Source organism: Protopterus annectens, chromosome 1.part2, assembly GCF_019279795.1.
Source record: "Protopterus annectens isolate FY-2018-M chromosome 1.part2, PAN1.0, whole genome shotgun sequence".
In the NCBI taxonomy this organism is placed as follows: Eukaryota; Metazoa; Chordata; order Ceratodontiformes; family Protopteridae; genus Protopterus; species Protopterus annectens.
In genome coordinates this window covers 40,788,515-40,807,813 of record NC_056727.1, presented here as the reverse complement: position 1 = coordinate 40,807,813, position 19,299 = coordinate 40,788,515, and positions in this window count along the sequence as shown.

Below are 19,299 nucleotides of genomic sequence, written 5' to 3'. Positions count from 1 at the left end.
TTAGGATGTCTTGTAGCACAAACCAGCCTGGTGGCATTGAGTTGATGTCAGCACTCTGGATAGTACACAGTGAAGAAAATACACCTGTCACATAACTTTCTATGTGGCACAAGGTATACGTGCGGTGAGTTAAGGGAAAAATTACAACTGATGCATGGCTCAAACCCACTTGACTGATAACTTTGCAAAGGGTGGTTTGAGAAGATACTTAATCACATTTTGTGATACAATTTTGTTATTTAAAAAGCAACTCTTGTCACTATTGCTAACAACATGCGAGCCTTTGTCTGTCCACTTTCACAGTATTTGTCAAAAACAATAAGTCTGATAATGTATTCCACAAATATGTTTCTGACATTGCAATGACAAGTAAGAAGGATGAATGTGTCATTTCTTGCTCTGGTCATTAGTATAAATACCCATGCATTGCATTTAATTTGTCAGCTTTTTTGTATTATATATATATATATATATATATATATATATATATATATATATATATATATATATATATGCTTTTTCCATTTACTGACCACTCAGCAGCATGCAAAAATGGTTCACTGAATAAGGAAAAAAGTCAATAATTTAGTTTAGGCTGTCTTATATAGAGCAAATATGCCTGGTGTCATTGTGTGACCTTCTGCAATATGAATAGCACTTACTGTAGGGAATGCACCTGACAGATTTCCAGTTTTGTGGCACAAGGTGTAACTGCAGTGAACTGAGAAAAATAAGGCTCTTGAAGCATTGTTGAAATCCTCTTTACAGATCACATTGCAATTAGTCATAATAAGTAGTATTTATTTTGTTTTATGTTTTGTTATTTTAATTTGCATTAGTACTCCACTTAACAGTACAGAAGCATGGTTCCCTACCTAAGGAAAAAAGTGAAAAAAACTAGTTTAGGCTGCCTTATGTAGTGAAAACATGTCTAGCAACAATGTTTCTTCTATACTCTTGACAGTACTGAGTGAAGGAAATCAGCATACTATATATACAGCTGCCTCTATGGCACAAGGTGTAAGTGCATTGAGTGTAGATAGTGAACACAGCTAATTAAGAGTTTGGATCCACTTAAAGATACTTTTACAAAGAGTGTAACAATCCCATCTGTCATAACATTTGATTAGGAATTGTAACACTAAAGAAAAATGATAATCTTAAACATGTTTTAACAAGTAAATAATCAGTAATTCCTGCATAACCAAATGTTTGCATTTAGCAAATATCACCAATGTTTTACATATAACCTCAATATGTGTCCATTATCCTAACAATGACAATGATGGTATTTAATATGAAATTCATTTGCATATGCATGATGGGCACAATACATTTGTTGTAATTTTCATGACTCATGACATATCCAACCTACTTTTTAGGACAGTAGTATCTTGTGATGTATGTTTCCTCTCATATCCCAAAGACATGCTGTAGGTGGATTGGACACTGTAAATTGGCCCTAGGTGTGAATGTGTGTGTGTGTGTGTGTGTGTGTGTGTGTGTGTGTGTGTGTGTGTGTGTGTGTGTGTGTGTGTGTGTGTGTGTGTGTGTGTGTGTTTGTGTGCCTTCCATTGAAGGTTGGTTGCCGGGCTGGCAAGTCGACACCATAAAAATCTGCTGCCAATCATGAGAGGACAGGGGATCCACTGTGGTAACCCCTAACCAGGAAAAGCTGAAAGAAGAAGAAGTATCTTGTGAAGTATGTATGTAATATACCCCAGCCTGTATTACTCAGCTTATTCAACTGCATCCAGCTGAAATATATTTACACACAGAAATATGACTTTTACACAGGAATGTATTCCCAGAACTAATTAAAGTACTAAACATACAGACCTCTCTAAAGTGCATTTCCTTTCATTCCCAAATTAGTATAATATTAATTTCCATGCTTGAAATGTAGTTCAGCTGTGGCAAAGTCACTTAAGCTGAGTTTCAGTTTTTTGCAAGCTTTATCTCATTGGTTCATTTCCCAGCTGATACAATGTCACAATATGCCACAAGCCTCTTTCTTCTTCTAAACTGCATAGATTAAAAGATATATTATTAAGCATTCCATTGCTGAGCAATGCAGCCTGTGTCAATAGGTTGAGCATCACACATGGCAAAGCTCAATGCTAAGAAGTGCCAATGTGTCTTCCATGGAGTCCATTTGCTTTCAATTGTGAAAATACAGTTGGCAAAAATATACATATTTGCACACAACAAGTTGCCCATAACATCTGAATTGGGTCTATGTAATAGGCTGAGCACAAGAGGATAATGTTATCACCACTGTAGTGACCTTATGACCTCATAAGCTGATGGCATGCTGAATTTAGGACTGTCAACAGCCACCCCTTGTGTAACTATACTGACCCATTACCTGTTCATGATATGGCATTAGTGAACTTGCCAGTTAGCACAGGTGGTCTGTATGCTTTTCTGTTTTGGTGGTATTACACACACCATCCCAGAACTGAACCACAGTCTACCTATATAGGTACGCTATACAAGCCAGTATTCAGTGCATGTGCCTCAGGAGCAGTAACAGCATGACATGCCACAAATAATTATTTCACTGCCATGCAATCACAGCCTTTGATGATATACCAATGTCCAACGTAAAACTAGATAAGAATAACTAGATAGAAGGGTGTTTATGTAACATCAGTACATATATGTAATGTTGTCATTTCAGGATGTGAACAGCAACCAAAGTGAGTCTATTGACTAATCACATGCAGATAAACCACAATACCATACTTGAAGTCTTAACAGAACTGTGGCACTCCAGATATGCTAACTTATTACATCAGATGTGTGTGATGTAAACAATATCTTTGAGATAAAAGGGATGGTGGAGACCTCTCCCACTGTAAATGGACAGATAACAACTGTGGTGGATGCCATTCATGCAGTACAGTAGAAGGCTATGCAATGCTAACAGGCACTGAATGTGGATGACCAACACATGAGCATTTGGCAACAGAAAATACATGATATTCTACAGGATGAGCTATCACTATGGTTGTGAAATATCTCTGTATGTGAGGGCATTGGATCGTGTTATTGCTGGAAGAAATATGTGTGCCTGCAATTGCTGTACTCAGTCAACCACATACAGAATGTCATCTCATTCACTCATGCCACAAGATAATCCTTCCTTTAAAGTGTATAGTCATCCCCTTTGGCAAAAACAAATTGCCCACAAATTACCACATAGGTGGTAATCCATTAAGTACAGAAGAAGTAATTAGGGACCTGGGGACCCAAGCTGATAGCAATCTCTCATTTGACAACCACGTGGCCAAAGTGGTTAGAAAAAACATTTTATATAGCCCATCTAATCATGAAGGGATTCACATCTAGATCAGGGGACGTCATCGTGCCTCTTTACTCATCCCTCATCAGGCCCATAATTGAGTACAATGCCCCTTTTGGGATGTACCTTACCAGACACCTGCAGCAACTGGAAAGACCCCAAAAGTACCTCACCAAGAGGATCAAAGGGCTCAAACAGATGCCATATGCTGCCCGGTTAAAGAAACTCCAGCTCTACTCAGTGGCATACCGCCTGTTCAGAGGCGATCTGTGTCTGACGTATAAAGCCATGTCCAACCCGGAATTAATGGACATGCTGCACCTCAGAAAATCCAAATCCCATCGAGCTACGCACTCGAGAGACTTGAACCTCAGCACTGAAATAAATAGGACATGCTGGAGGGACAGATTCATAACCCAGAGGCTCCCTTCACTCTGGAATAAAATCCCAGTCCTGGTTAGGCAGAGTCCCTCATTGACTCTCTTCAAGAGGAATCTTGATGAGTGGATGGGAGATCATAGGTTTACCCCGGGTATCACTTCTGTGTCACTGTTAGACAGAGGCACAGTATACTAACCTCGAAAAAGGGCATAGCAAAATAAATTTAAAATGGGTGGCGAAAGCCAAACACATTCTGGCTAGGCTTATAAATGCCCTAGGGCAGATAGTCTAGTATGAACATATGAACCTATGAACCTAGAAAATGTTATGTAAGGAAAATGTAATTGTATGTAATCATAATGCTGAATAAAGGCATGGCTATATGAGAAATTATCACAGCTTTTTGTAAGAAGAATCATCCATCACCTGTATGTGTACACAGCAGATTTGTTTGACAACAGTGTTACAGACATGTACAGTCTCAATAAGACTGACACAACATAATCAGAGCAGTAATGATGGGATCTGAAATAATTATCCAGGATCATAAGCTAATGATTAGTGACTGAAACAGAAGTTCTATACAGCATGTTGAAGTATAACTGGGGCAATGCGCATTTAAATGGATGACATCACCACTATAATTATTAGCTGGACATTTATCCAAAAAAGTGGTCAAAATCCCAATAATAGCATACAGCTACATATGATATATGTACTTGAACAGTAGTATACACAGTTTGAGGGTGAAAGACACACTTACAGCTAAATTCAAACATCCTATATTTGTAGTTAAACAATGTGCAAAACACAGTTATCAGAGTCATGCAACATAGGAGAATTTGCAATCCAACTGTGAGATAGTCCAGTTATGTTCACAACATATAATCATTGTGTGGCCAAAATGCTATTTTCACTGGGCTAGTTAGGATTTGCTACTATAACAATGTGTGTCTCTGTAAATCCATCTCATAAGTAGAAGTGCACATAAAGGTGGGTGTGAGCTGGCCAGTGGTATATATAGTACGACAGAAATCACAGTCACACTAGTTATACGCTGCAGGACTCAAATCACCTACATATGCCTTTACACTAGCTATACAGCACATTATCTGCAGCCAGCACCACAGGATAATACTGAGTACAGTAAGGCATACAGCATCTATGAAGGGATGACATCAGCAGTGTATCGCCAAGGAGATGTGTCTGGTAAAATGACTTTTACAGCCATCTGGGTTTGTAAAAGTTGCCATGGCAAATGTGTCTAAACAAATCTTTAATTCATTTGCAGTCACACACACACTTGTAGAAGTTAAGCACTGCTGTGCTGGAACCTCCTACATATCTATTTACATGTTTTATGGAGTAGTGTAAGCAATGCAAGCACCAAATGAGATGACAGTTGATTTAGAAAAAATGACCTCATCAGTGTACTGCACCAGGGGTGTAGGCAGAGAATATAATTTTGTATTTGAGTGCTCTTACTGCTCTCCTACAATACCACCTGCCATTTTAAAAATGGAAACAGCCACCCATTTAACAAATGTTTGCATTACTTTCCCTATAAAACGTGAAATAGATATTTTTCAATCTATGACACTTTTATTGGAAGCCTTACTTTAGACAGTTATGAAGTTAGTATGGCCTAAAACAGCCATGGTGTCTATAAGTAATGTATAGAAAATTGTATGCCTAGCTACACCCTTGCATTGCAAAGAAGTTGTGGCTGTGAGAGGTTGGTTTAGGGGATGGTGGCGTCATCTAGCATTTTAAGACATTTATCCATATTATTGCACATGCTCAACTTACTGCAAACATCCTCACTCACACATAAGTTCTTTATATTGAGCACCAAATCTACTGTCTATCTAGTAACAAAATGTAGAAAGCACTGCATTAAAAGAAAGTGCCACAGGAGAAGACTGACTCTTAAGAGGAGAGAGTGCACTTTTGTCAGGATGACCTCATCAGTGTGTTTCAGAGATGATGTTTCAGTAAAAAGTGGAATAAGGAAGGTCTGTTCACATTTAAATGAATTCTGTTCATGGAAAGTGTACACAGCAACAAGCATTACACACACACACACACACACACACACACACACACACACACACACACACACACACACACACACACACACACACAAATTCCCATGTTCAGCATCAAGCCTCATACCTATCTAGTTACACAATCTAAAGAACAGTGTATTATTTACAAGCATCACAGAAATCTGACTTTTAAAGGGAGAGAGAATGCACTTTTGTCAGGATGACTCCATCAGTGTGTTTCAGTAAAAAGTGGGACAAGGGAGTTTTGTGCTTATTTAAATGCATTCTCATCAGGAGACGTGGATGCAGTACCAAGTGTTACACACACACACAAAATTTCCTATGTTCATTATCAAACTTCCTACCTATCTAGTTACACAATCAAGAAAGCAATGCATTAGTCACAAGTGCCACAGTAGAAGTCTAACTCTTAAAGGGACATAGTGCACTTTTGTCAGGATGACCTCATCAGTGTGTTTCAGAAATGATGTTTCAGTAAAATGTGGGGTAAGGGAGTGTTGTGCACCTTTAAATGCATTATATTCAGAGGAAATCGATACAACAACAAGTGCTACATGCACACACACACACACACACACACACACACACACACACACACACACACACACACACACACACACACACTCACACACTCACACGCACACACAAAATTATCATTTTGGGCCTTGAACCTGGTACCTATCTAGGTATACAATCTAGAGATCAATGTACTAGTCACAAATGCCAGAGAAGAAGTCTGACTCTTAAGGGTAGAGAGCATACGTGGATGACCTCATCAGTATGTTTCATAGGGGATGTTTCAATAAAAAGTGAGATAAGGGAGCAGCATGAATAGTTAAATGTTTTCTTCTTAGGGGAAATGGATACAGCACCAAGTGTTGCACACACTCTCTCACACACACAAACATTTCCCATGTTTGGCATCAAATGTCCTATCAATCTAATTACACAAACTAGAAAGCACTGCATTAGTTTTAAGTACCATAGGAGAAGATTGACATTATCAATGTGAAAAAATGACATCTGAACTTTTTTTTTTAAATCCACTGTTTGGAACAGATGGTATTATGCAACAAATGCATATATATGCAAATGACAATTTAACATCACTATGATTGTCACATGAAATTATATACTTCTTTGCTTACACTTATGTTCTTTCCTTAATGTACATTGCATTACTGTGAGGGACATTAACGTGTTTCACATTATGGGATGCCATAGACATTCACTGCTGTACGCCAGTAGATCATCAATCAAACTTTCCTGTGACTTTGTGTAGAGTTGACTATAAAAGTGCTTGCTACAGGTAAAAATAAGGGGTAGGAGAGTGCAATAAACATGAATACATAAGCAGGATAAGATTGGCTTAATAAGTCACCCTACTGGCTCTGCAATGCTCTTTGCAAATGATGTTTTGCTGCACTATTCAAACAGTATGTTAAGGAAATGTTGCACATGGAGAGAAAATAAAGCATTTGTAGTTAAATATATGATAGGAATATGCAATGTTATTAATTAATAAATTGACCTACAGCTGTAATCGAACCCATGACACTATGCAAATACGTTATTCTACAAACAGGATAATTATCTTAATATACTACAAAGGATCGCATACTTTATTAAGTCCACCAGCCTATGAACTGTTTACAGGGTCAGTTTTACGAGTGAACACCAGGCTAACTGCCCTGAAAGACCATTTTAACCCTAAAATCAAACCATTTACCTTGTGTCTATAAAGTAATGGTTTTGACCATTACGCCAAACCAACCCACAGGTCCATTAACTGTATCAGAATACTTCCTTTACTCTGCCTTTACTATGTTTTGCTGTAAAACACTGGATTTATGAACATTTGTATGCAGGTTACCAGACCACTGCAGATTAAATTGAAATACTCAGATTTTGCAATGAGTTAAACAGTGTTCACTGTCACTCAGCATTGCTGCACTTTGACAACCTCCATGCAAATGCTGAGGACATAATGTAAATGCTTTTCTATGGGCCATTTCTGTCCAGGTGCATTGTGCATTAATCTTTTTTTTTTGACCAGACTAAACTTATGAAAATGGGGTGGATAGGGCAGTAGTGTAAATGAGGTTGGCAAGAACAGGGTAAGACACAGGAAAGAATACAGGAATTTGCAGAATGGTCATAGGACAGTACAATAGCTATCCACTTCTTCACAACATAAATGTAGAACTGTACACAAAATGTGATGGTCTGTTGGACCAAATCAAGTGTGTCATGATGATAGACAGGTGAAGTGAAAAGCTATGTATGGGTTCCATTTTATTTGAGGAGGGGTGTGGATGGAGAGGCATGTTTTGAAAAGGTCCTTAGGAATGAAAGGATCAGGTAGGTAGATAGGCAGGGTATGTTAGGAAGCATGTGTAGACATTCAGGACATATAAAACAGACAGGGATGATGAAGGAGGTAAAAGATTTGGGGACACCATGATTGGGGATAGGTGGCAGACATCAGAGGCACACCAATGTCCAGCTTAAGAACAGTGATAATCTAGTCCTCACCCTTAGAACTGTCATCACTGTCTCCTGCAGCAGCTCCCTGGCTAAGTGCCTGATGGGCATCACCTTTACAATCTGATGCAGGATGTTTTGAACCCTGTCAATATGTGCACAGAGGCCCCTCTCATTATATCCTATACCAGCTCTGTTAGTTTCTCCCAGGTGACAATATCACTACTACTAGTGCTCCAGGAGGGCATCACTACACCAGCAGCTGGGGTAAAGTTACCTAATGCAGGTGAATTGAGTAGAGCAGGGTTTGTGGAGGCAATACTGACAGGTCGACTACCTGAAGTGTTGGGTGTCTGTGCCCCCATCTGTGGATGTATGCTGAACTGAATCACAGCGGTCAATTTACCTCTCTGTGCTGTTGATCATTTAGTTTTCATAAGCAAGGTATGCAAACAGCAGATTGCTACTAAGTTATAACCTTTCCTCACTCAAAAAATGTAAAAAAGAAAGAGAGAGAAAGTGTGACGGAGGCAAAAAAAGAGATAATTACATACATGGCATGTCACAGTACTATATTTCTTCAATAAAGATTTTTTTAGTAATACATAATAAACAATTATTTTATTTCACAACTGTACACCTTTGCAACATCCATATACAATGGAAAGGTATTTATGTGTCTTAAAATAATGTCTCACAACTATGATATAACAAAGCATAGCCTTTATTCACCTATAATAGACAGGAAACATGCATTCAAATGCAAAAATTGCAATTACCATAATCTGATTCTTCTTAACATATCATTGTCACTAATATTTTACAAATACATATCCAGTAATAAAATGCTCTTGGGTACTGAATCCACACAGAGCAGCAAGACTTATTGGGGAAGCAATGTATGTTTGAGATGGAGATTGCGGTATGTCTGCTCAAGATGCTAATGCTTGAGGGAATGAAAAGTCATTTTTGGCTTGAATTTGGACCTGAGTCATACCTACCCTGTGCTCTCTAAGGAGAGTTAATCTCTCCTAGTGCACCTCACATTTTACAGCTATTTCCTGTACAGTTGTACAGTACCAAAAGAAAAGAAACATATATGAAAGCAAAAAACTGTTTTGGTGGTTGAACTTTTTCTTGATTGGTGTAGTTGTGTTTTCATGGTGTGTGTAATACGATAGAAGCATCTTCCTTGTCAGAAAAGCATTGATATTGTACTGCTTGCTGTTGTGGAGACAGTACCAAGCAGAGCTCCTTTCCAGTATTCTGACTAAATCCATATTATACTTGTAACTCCTTTCTTGATGCACACATTCAATTCAGTTATTTGTGACAGCCTCCGTTGCTATCTGGTGTGATGCATAGAGTCAATACTGCGGTCTGTAGTGAGTCTAGCATAATAGACAGAGGTTTGAATCTGGTAACATCTGTCTCTTAGACAAATGAATCAGACGGTAGTGGCATACAATAGGAATGTCACACGCAGAGGGCCACCTTTCTCAGGCCTTATCCTACAATGTGGGGCATCCATGCTCCTTATGATAGAAAAGTGCTACAAGCCCTTCAAGGGTGTTCTTCGTGACATAACCAATATATGTATTTCTGTGGTGTCTGTAATTGTTATGCATCTCTCTGATATCTGTCTCGGTATGTGTTCAAAAATGACATGATGCAAATGTTTATGTCATTCATTGCTCACAGGTATTACTTCTTCCCAAGATAATCCTGATCTGTATTGCATGTTTTCATCCAGACATTTGTTTATTATTACAATTGCTTTCATCACGCTGTACAGTTTAATGGCAGATGAGGAATTCCATAAATGTTTGTTAATGTATGGCATGCTGCCCAACCATCCAAAACTGTCATTGGTCTTCTGTTACACCACTTTCTTATGTGCTGTTGCTGCTGGATTGCTAATATGCCACTGTTCACTGTAATTCCATGTAAGCATGTCCAGTATAATGATGTCTGAGATGGTTGCATATCAGCAGTGAAAAACTTGAAATCTTGATATGCCATCCAATCTGTGTTGTTATTTGTCACTTATGTATGTTGTATGTTATGAGATTGCCATTTAGCATTTACATGACTATGCAACACTTGCTTCCCTATTACATGTGCATAGGTGGTAAACCCTTTCTTACGGGAGCCACGAACATTTCTTTGCAAAAACTTGTAAATTTACAGATACAGACATTTACATACAGACAAACTACAGTTGTTTGACTGCTTCATATGGGTGCATTCATAATGTTCAAACGTTTTTATTAGCAAATGTACTGTGCATTTGCTAATATAAATTCAAAGAACTGTACAGAGATCATGGTACAGTGTAGTTACAGAAAATTATCCCTTTCCTCACTGTACTGTGACATCGGAGTTGGAATATATAGTTAGCATTAGGTGTGGGAGGGCAGGGGGGCTTGTCCCCCTGCAAAAATGTGATGTCAGGTATAGGATTTTACTGTATGTGAGCTCTTATATGGACATCAGGTGCTGTGTTCGAAAACAATGTCAAATCTGCTGAATTTGATCAGCGGATTCGACATTGAGAATTTTTTTTTTACTTTCGAGTTTTCGCTTCAATATGTCAAACGCAAATTATTTTTGTGTTCGACATATTGACAGAAAACCGATATATATATATATATATATATATATATATATATATATATATATATATATATATATATATATATATATATATATATATATATATATATATATATATATATATATATATATGTATACATATATATATATATATATATATATATATATATATATATATATATGTGTGTGTGTGTGTGTGTGTGTATGTACCATCTCCACAGTCACATGAATTTGAAGAAGGAGTAAGTCTGCCACAACAAAGGAATCACTGTTGTTACCCACTTAGAAATTGCATATGTAGTAGATTCTAGTGGAAAACAGTGACTGACGTAATCTTCAGTATCATACACTTCAGACAATTGACACTCAAGGAATTTCATCTCTGCCATCTGTTGATATATAAATGTACAGTACTGACCATTATACATAGACAGCTGTTAGCTCAACATTTCTTTTACTGTAAAAAGTATAACTTTACTAAGTCAGTTTCACTGTGAATTATAAATGTCAAGAAAATGCAAAATGTCTGCTAAATTTATACCCAGAGACTAGGAGTTTTGTAATGTTTTTTTGTTCCAGAAGCACACAGTAGATGAGGCGATCTGCTGGAATATTTGCTGTCCTACATTAAGGCAGAAAAAGATGCTGGGGACTGAAAGATTCCCACTACACTGCTATGTAAGTAAATTCTGTGTGTTAATTGTTAACTTGTGCGCACTGACCGTAATGTCCTTTGTGCAACTTGTGGATCTAGACTGAATAAGTATACTACTTTCAGTGACAAAATGTTACTTATTGGTATCCCTTTTGTAAGTAATTAAAGTTAGCAGGCAGGTGTTGCTTAAGATAATTTGTAGTAATTTGGTATTGTAGTGAAACAGCAAGGTAATAACAGGTGATGCAAACTGAAGCTTAGGAAAGGGTATATTCTTGTCACAGCTGCAGTTAGCATCAGCTTCAACATCAGGCAGTTTTAGAATTACGCTTTAGATGAGAAAAGATTTGTGCAATCATATTTATATGATGGCTGATGAGGAAAGGGGTAAAGCAAAGCCTACATTTCACATTTTTTGCTCCAGTATGATTCCTTGCTTGACAAGATCGTATATTTCAAAGTGAATAGGATTAAGTATTTTTGGGTGATAGTAAGACCATCTAGAATTGGCTAGGACTTAACTCTCCTGCGGACTTTGTTTATGTATCCTGTACTAAATATTTCCCTGTATAGTGAAAACTAGACTGAAATGCATAGTGTAGCATGACGATTGTGGGCACCAATGGTGATGAAGCAGTGGCAGAGGAGGGACTGGCATAATGGCTAAGGTCTTTACCCTACAGATACAAGATACAAGATACAAGGTTTGATTCTGACCCCTGGCTAGGCTTGTATTAGTCTGTGAAGCTAATTACGTAGATAAACAGCATGAAAAGTACAAGACTTGGTCATGAACAATGAGCTACACAAGAAGATATGAGAACCACAGTAAAGGTTCAATTTACTGATATTATAAAGTCAAGGTAGCTTTCAAACCAAGTTAGGGAACCACCACCACATCCAGTTTTGCAAGACAGTTCAACAAAAGTGAGTAATCAGCTAATCAAATCCCTCTCTAGAGCCATAAAAATGTACCAATCAAGAGTCATTGAGTCATGTCTGTAATTATTATATTTGTGACTTGGTATAAATGATTAAGTGCTCTCATGACATTTATAAGACAAGATGTGAGTTGATAAGCAGACTGCACTGATTTCTGCATTCAGTAACTTAATTATTTACTAACTATAGCTTAGGTTCAGGCTGAAAGCTGCTAAAAGGAGGTCTTCACAGGGGGAAGAGAAATCTTTTGTATGTGAACATAGGGTATACTTTCTTCTAGTTAGACAAATTCACAAAGATTAATGATGCGTGATATGGGCTTGGGGTAAAAGGGGCAATCCTTCTGGAAAGGCTGGGCACAAACATCCTTTAAAATAGACCCCTTGTTTAGAAGCTTGAAAAGCACTTCTGCAACTACTCTGGTAATGACTTATAAAACTGAAATCAGAGTCTTCCTACTCGAACTGTACTGTTCAGTTGACATAAGTAGTGAGCTACTTAAATAGCTAAGTAAAAAGGCAGAAGACAGCTAAACAACTGCAAGAAATAACTAAACCCAACTCCAAACAGAAATCCCAAACCAACTTCTGCTTTGAGGATCTTAAACAGGCTATTCTACCATTACAAACGGAAATCCAAAACGTCTCTGGACAACTTTCAAGTTTTGGCACTACAATCAACCAAATTGCAGAGAGAATGGACTGGATTAAAGATAAAATGCAAGCAAATGAACACCAGCTGGCTAAGCTAAAAGAAGGATTGATCTCCAAAAGTGCTGTACTAATTAATATCCAACAAAAGCTCCTGGATCTGGAAGCTAGGAGTTGCCATAACAATCTCCTACTAAGAGCACTCCCAGAAAAATATGAACTTAACCAGCTAATAGATGTTATTAAGCAGATCTTTTAAATCCTATGTAAATCTGGTGAGGGTGCCAAGGAGATTATAATAGAAAGGGTCCACAGAACACTCCACAAGAGGCAAGATCCAACTACCCAAAGACAAGTGTACATTAAGTTACTGAACTTCCAAGATACACAATGGATCCTTATGGCTGCCAAAAAAACAGAAACACGTAGTTTGGAATGGTCATAAGATTTCTTTTTCCCAGGACCTTCCACTACTCATCAAACAAAGGTGCCAATAACTCTCCATTTTGCACTGACCTCATTAAGGGCAAAATTAAATTTCAAATGTGGTATCCGAATTCCCTGTTTTTTTATTACAATGATGTAAAAGTTGAAGTGGACTCACCTAAGGAAGTAAAGTTAGCATTTATTAAATGCTTTGGTAAATCACCGGAACCGTGAACTAACCCTCAATCCAGATCAACTCATCCATTTGCAGTTGGATAGCAGATACATGTTTTACCTGCACTTTACATTTACCTTCATCTTCTGTTAGACCACATCCACCACTTAAAATTGCCTTAAAATGAAAATCAGAAGCAGTTTTCAAAGTTGGACGCAACCTCAGGGGAACTGTAGCTGCACTAATGATTGTGCAGTAGGAAGCATTTAGCATTACAACTTCCTGATGGATATTCCTCTGAATTCTAGCTTCACCAGCTCTAGCACCAGCGAGAGAAGAGCCTGTAAGGAAGTCAAATGTAACAAATTATAGTCACAGATCTACGGATTGACATATTTGCTTGTTGCCTTTATACTGTCCTTAATTTGTTGACCGGAATCAGTTTTTCACTTTAATAAAAAACGTGCTATGTTCAAGCCCCTAGGAGAAGTCAACAACCTCAAAAGCTCCGCCCTGGGTAATGACTTGATCCCAATCCCTCCGAGCTACACGCTCTAGGGACCTAAACCTTGTCACCACAATAAACAGAACATGCTGGAGGGATAGATTCCTGTCCCAGAGACTTCCCATACTCTGGAACAGACTACCTATCTATGACAAACAGAGCTCCTCATTAGCACTCTTCAAGATAAATATTGATGACTGGATAGGAAATGGGAAATTCACCCCGGGGATCACTTCTGTGGCTCTGCTCGACAGGGGCACAGGAAAATAATTTTCTTGGGTGGCGAAAGCCAGGGTACATTTTTTGGCTAGGCTTGTATGGGCCCTAGGGCCGATAGCCTAGTACCTACCTATGAACCTATGTACAATTGTTTGATGCTCATGCTTTTTAAAATCTACTCTGATCTCCTTTTGAAGCATGTTACAAAGTTTAAGTGACTGCAGAAGGGAAAGGATTTATTTGGGTCCAAGTTATTGATCACTCTGTAGTGTAGAAATAAAAGTTTCAATTGATCACTCTGTAGTGTAGAAATAAAAGTTTCAATTGAGATTATTTTTTCTCTTAGAACTTAAGTTGCTATTGAACTTCTCTTATAAAACTTGAGAGGAGGTAGATGGTCCAGTTATAACAAGAATGGTGTTTTTTGTTTAAATTATCTCTAGTATTAGTTTCCTAGCTACATTCATACGAGCACACTCTAGACTTGTTAATCTTAGCTATGCGATAAGTTCTGTGGCTTCATAGTTTCTGTCCCCTTCTTTATGGTTTCTTCAGTGCTCACCAGATGAATTTGAAGAACGTATCCATTATTGCTAGGTTAAAAAAATGGATTCACAGTCTTGTTTTCTTAGTCATTTAAATGAAACTGTTGCTAAATTTATAATTAGTATATCTTATCAATGGAAGCAGTCAATTAAGAAACACGTTACAATAACATTTCTATCATACTAAGCAGTCTGAAGTATCTGAAGATACAGTATTCATGTAAGGTGTTAATATTTTAATTGTATTAGATTGAAATAAAGTGAATTTTCATCTATATCCAACAGAATTATGCCCTGCTTGATGTTGTCCGAAAGATACATATGACTTAACAATCATAGCTGCTGTTGTCAGGGCATTTGTTATATCTCCCACTTACTCACATCCTTTTTCAGCTTGTTGCAATGCAAAGTTATTGTTTTATGATTATACCAATATCTATAGCTAAGGTATCCAACTCAGCAATTTATATGTAGCTGTCATCCAATTTGTATTATCTACATTTCGGACTAGGCACTACATGCATTTAGGTAGCCAGTGGATTGTTCAAGCAGAGTACTGGATGATGAATCACGGAGTAGTGATTGTTTTGTATATTATCTTAAGGTTAATTAGAACATTATTTTCAAGTTACACCTTTGTTCTGTTAACACTATACTTCCATTGGGTCTGTTGTATAACTTCTACTTCTCAAACTCTTTCAAATAAGTTGGTTGGGTGGATATACACAGGGTTAGACTTGAAAGAGCTATGTGCTTCTAAGTTAGGATCTGTTTTGAATTCTTCATTAAAAAATATTAGCTAATTACATCCCCTAAATCTAAACTTTCATTACACATTCTACAAGTTGTTTCTTTATGTTGTGGACAATAGAGTCATGGAATGTGAGAGGCTTACAAGAGAAGAATAAGAGGAAATTATTGATGCACCTATTTTTTAAATCAGATGCAAATTTATGTTTCATCCAAGAAACACATGTTTAAAGAGGATCGAAAAGGAGACAAAAATAGGAAATGGATAAAAACTGTCATTACAGCCGGGGACAGTGCTAACTCTAAAGGGGTGGCTATCTTGATTAAGAATTCATTTCAGCAGTCAATCATTGATCACAGTTATGACCCTAACTGTAGATGGTGCTTTTTCACAATCTTAGGGCCTCTTGAAGGGAAAAGGCTTCTTTTCTTAAACATTTATGGCCCATGTCAAAAGCAACAAGACTTTATCTTATAAATTTACAACCTTTTATGTAAATATCCAGACCATCTTTACATTAAAGGAGGTAAATGGAATGCAGGTATCGACCCAGTATTAGACAGTACCAGTAAACCGAACACACAAAGCCAAGAAGCTTCAAGTGCTATAGTTGAACTTATATCACACCTATCCCTTATCGACCCTATCTCATTCAGGGATGACCTAGACAAAAGTAACATATACACATACTATTCTAATTGCCATAAGTCCTGGTCAAACCTAGATTTTTTCCTGATCTCAGAAGTTCTTTTAACTATGGAAGCTAAATACTCATCTGAACCCAGGTATCTATCTGACCACTCTAAAATAACATTGAAACTGAATATATCAAGTATTTCATCAGGAAGGTTGAAGGGGGGCACTGGTCTTTGAATAATAACTTATTACTCAAATCAGATGTGGTAAAAGAGGTCTCAGATATGCTGTTAGAGTTAGACAAGAGTCTAGAGTCCACTGATATACCATACAATGTCAAATAGACAGCACACAAGACAAAGCTTAGAGGAATACTAATCCAAAAAGCCTCATATTATAAGAAAATTGCAAAAGAAAAAGAGAATAAACTAAAGACCGAGCTGCAGGAGTTAGAAAAAAGATTTCACCTAGATAAAACCCCTAGTATTGAGAATTCAATTAATGCTGCACAATTACAGTTATTTGACCTACATAAACATAACTATTCAATTCAAGAACTAAGGTCCATAGCTAAGTACTCTGAATGGATGCTGGCCCCATCTAAAGTTTTGGTGAGGATAATTGAGAACAGGCTGAAGCCCCCAGAATATCAGTTCTTCAATATAGAGATAAACATTACAACTCTGATCTGCAAATATTAGAAATATTTCATAAAATGTATTCAGAAATATACAGAATGGAAGAGCAACAACCCCTAATAGGAGATGTTGAAAGATTTTTTTAAGAATATTTCTTTCCCCATACTAAATGAAAATCAGGTAGAAATACTCATGGCATCATCAGCAAGAAATAATTGATACCATAGAAAATTTAAAACTAGGTAAAGCCCCGGGCCCTGATGGTTACACTTCAGACTTTTATAAAACTTTCAACCAGAAATTGTTATCTATTCTATAAAGGGTGTTCAACTACATTAAAATGAAGGGGATGATGGATAGATATTTAAATTTCTCAAAAACAATTTTTATTCCCAAAAATAGTCTTGATAAATCTAATCCGCATAATTATAGGCCGATCTCTTTAATTAATGCTGATATGAAGATCCTATCCTCATCACTGGCAAAAAGGATTAAAAAAGTTATGCCCTCAATTATATCCCATGAACAGTCGCGCTTCGTGTGTAATAGGCACACATGGGACAATACCCTAACCCTAGACTTTTTGATCAACCTCACTAAAAAAAGACAAGAATCCAAGATATGCCTTAGTATTAGATGCCTCTAAAGCATTCAACAAAGTTAATTGGCATTTCCTATTTTCAGCCTTGTTTCAATTTAATATCCCCAAAGAATTCATTAGCTTAGTCAAATCCTTATACAGTAGCTCCTATATATGCCTATATATCAATAAAACACTATCAAAACCTATAAAAATATCTAATGGAACAAGGCAGGGTTGCCCACTTACCCCTCACCTATTTAATCTATACATACAGCCCTTCTTCCTCCATATCTTACAAAGAACCTACCACTCAATCCCTAAAATTCTAGGCATCTCTATAACCCTATCAGCCTTTGCAGACAATTTAAATATCTACATTGAACACACCGGTACTGATCTAAAGAAAATAACTAAATCAATAAAAGAGTTCTCAAAAATTTCAAATTACAATGTTAATCAGAAGAAATCCCTTGTCTTCCCTATTAACCCTTTAAATCATAAGGAATACTTCATGTCTGACTCATTCTTCAGAATAGTCCATTCCTTCAAGTATTTAGGTGTAACATATGAGCATAATCACCTATCTATGTACCAGAATTATCTACTCAAATTATGGTCAAATATCACACAGGATCTATATAGATGGCAGCAGCTGAACCTCTCAATGTTGTCAAAAGCAGCAATTATTAGGATGAATATCTACCCTAAATTACTTTATCACTTTAATGCCTCTAACTTTGCCATTTCAAACAACTTTTTTCTCAAGGTTAATAAGCTACTGGCCAAATTTATGTGGTTTACCAAATCTGTGAGAATAAGCTACTCTAAGCTATCCTTCCCCAAAGAAAAGGGAGGTCTCAGCCTACTGGACTTTCGGCTATATTATTGGATCATTTGTTCTAATAGAACCTTCTTAGTGTCAAATTTCTCTCAAAGGAAGAGACCTGGGCCCCATCATGGGTTAAAATCTGGCACAAACATATCTTCACCAATAACATTAACCCCAAGGCATTTCCCTTTTTATCTCCAACAATCTTTAGAAGCATCAAGATAAATATTATTCTTAAACAGAAAGTAAAAATCATTCAAGACCTTATCAAATCCCTCAATTCAGATAAGGCACTACCACTTCTCCAACCCATCCATATGAACCCTAACATTAAAATTAATAGTAAACCATTAGATCTCTCTAAATATCCATTAATCAAAGACTGTAAATACGGGATATTTATAAATGCAGATAAAAATGATACAGGATCTACAAGGTCCTCTATCAGTGAATAATAAATACACCATTGCTCTATGGCAGATTAGGTAACTCACATCAACACTAATCAAGGAAGAGCCTTGCAAAGAGGGGGATATAAATACAATAAGTTCAATAATTGACAGCCTTTCTATCAAGAAAAGATTGCTTTTGAACACCTACAAATTGATTAATGTCATCAAATATGATTCCTCATTGCTGTTTTTCAAATACTGGAATCGACAGGGAAGGGAACTCACAGATCAGCAGAAACTCAAAGCAATTGCTTCAACCTTCAAGCTAACCCCATTAAAAAAATGAGTTTATACCCAATTAATAATCAACAATAACACCTATTATACTGCCGTCATTTTGAACAAATTTGATACCAAGATCTCCCAGCCTGCTCATGTTGTTTATTCCCCCAAGCTGACCTCATTGATGTTTTATGGTGTTAGAAAAATATGTATT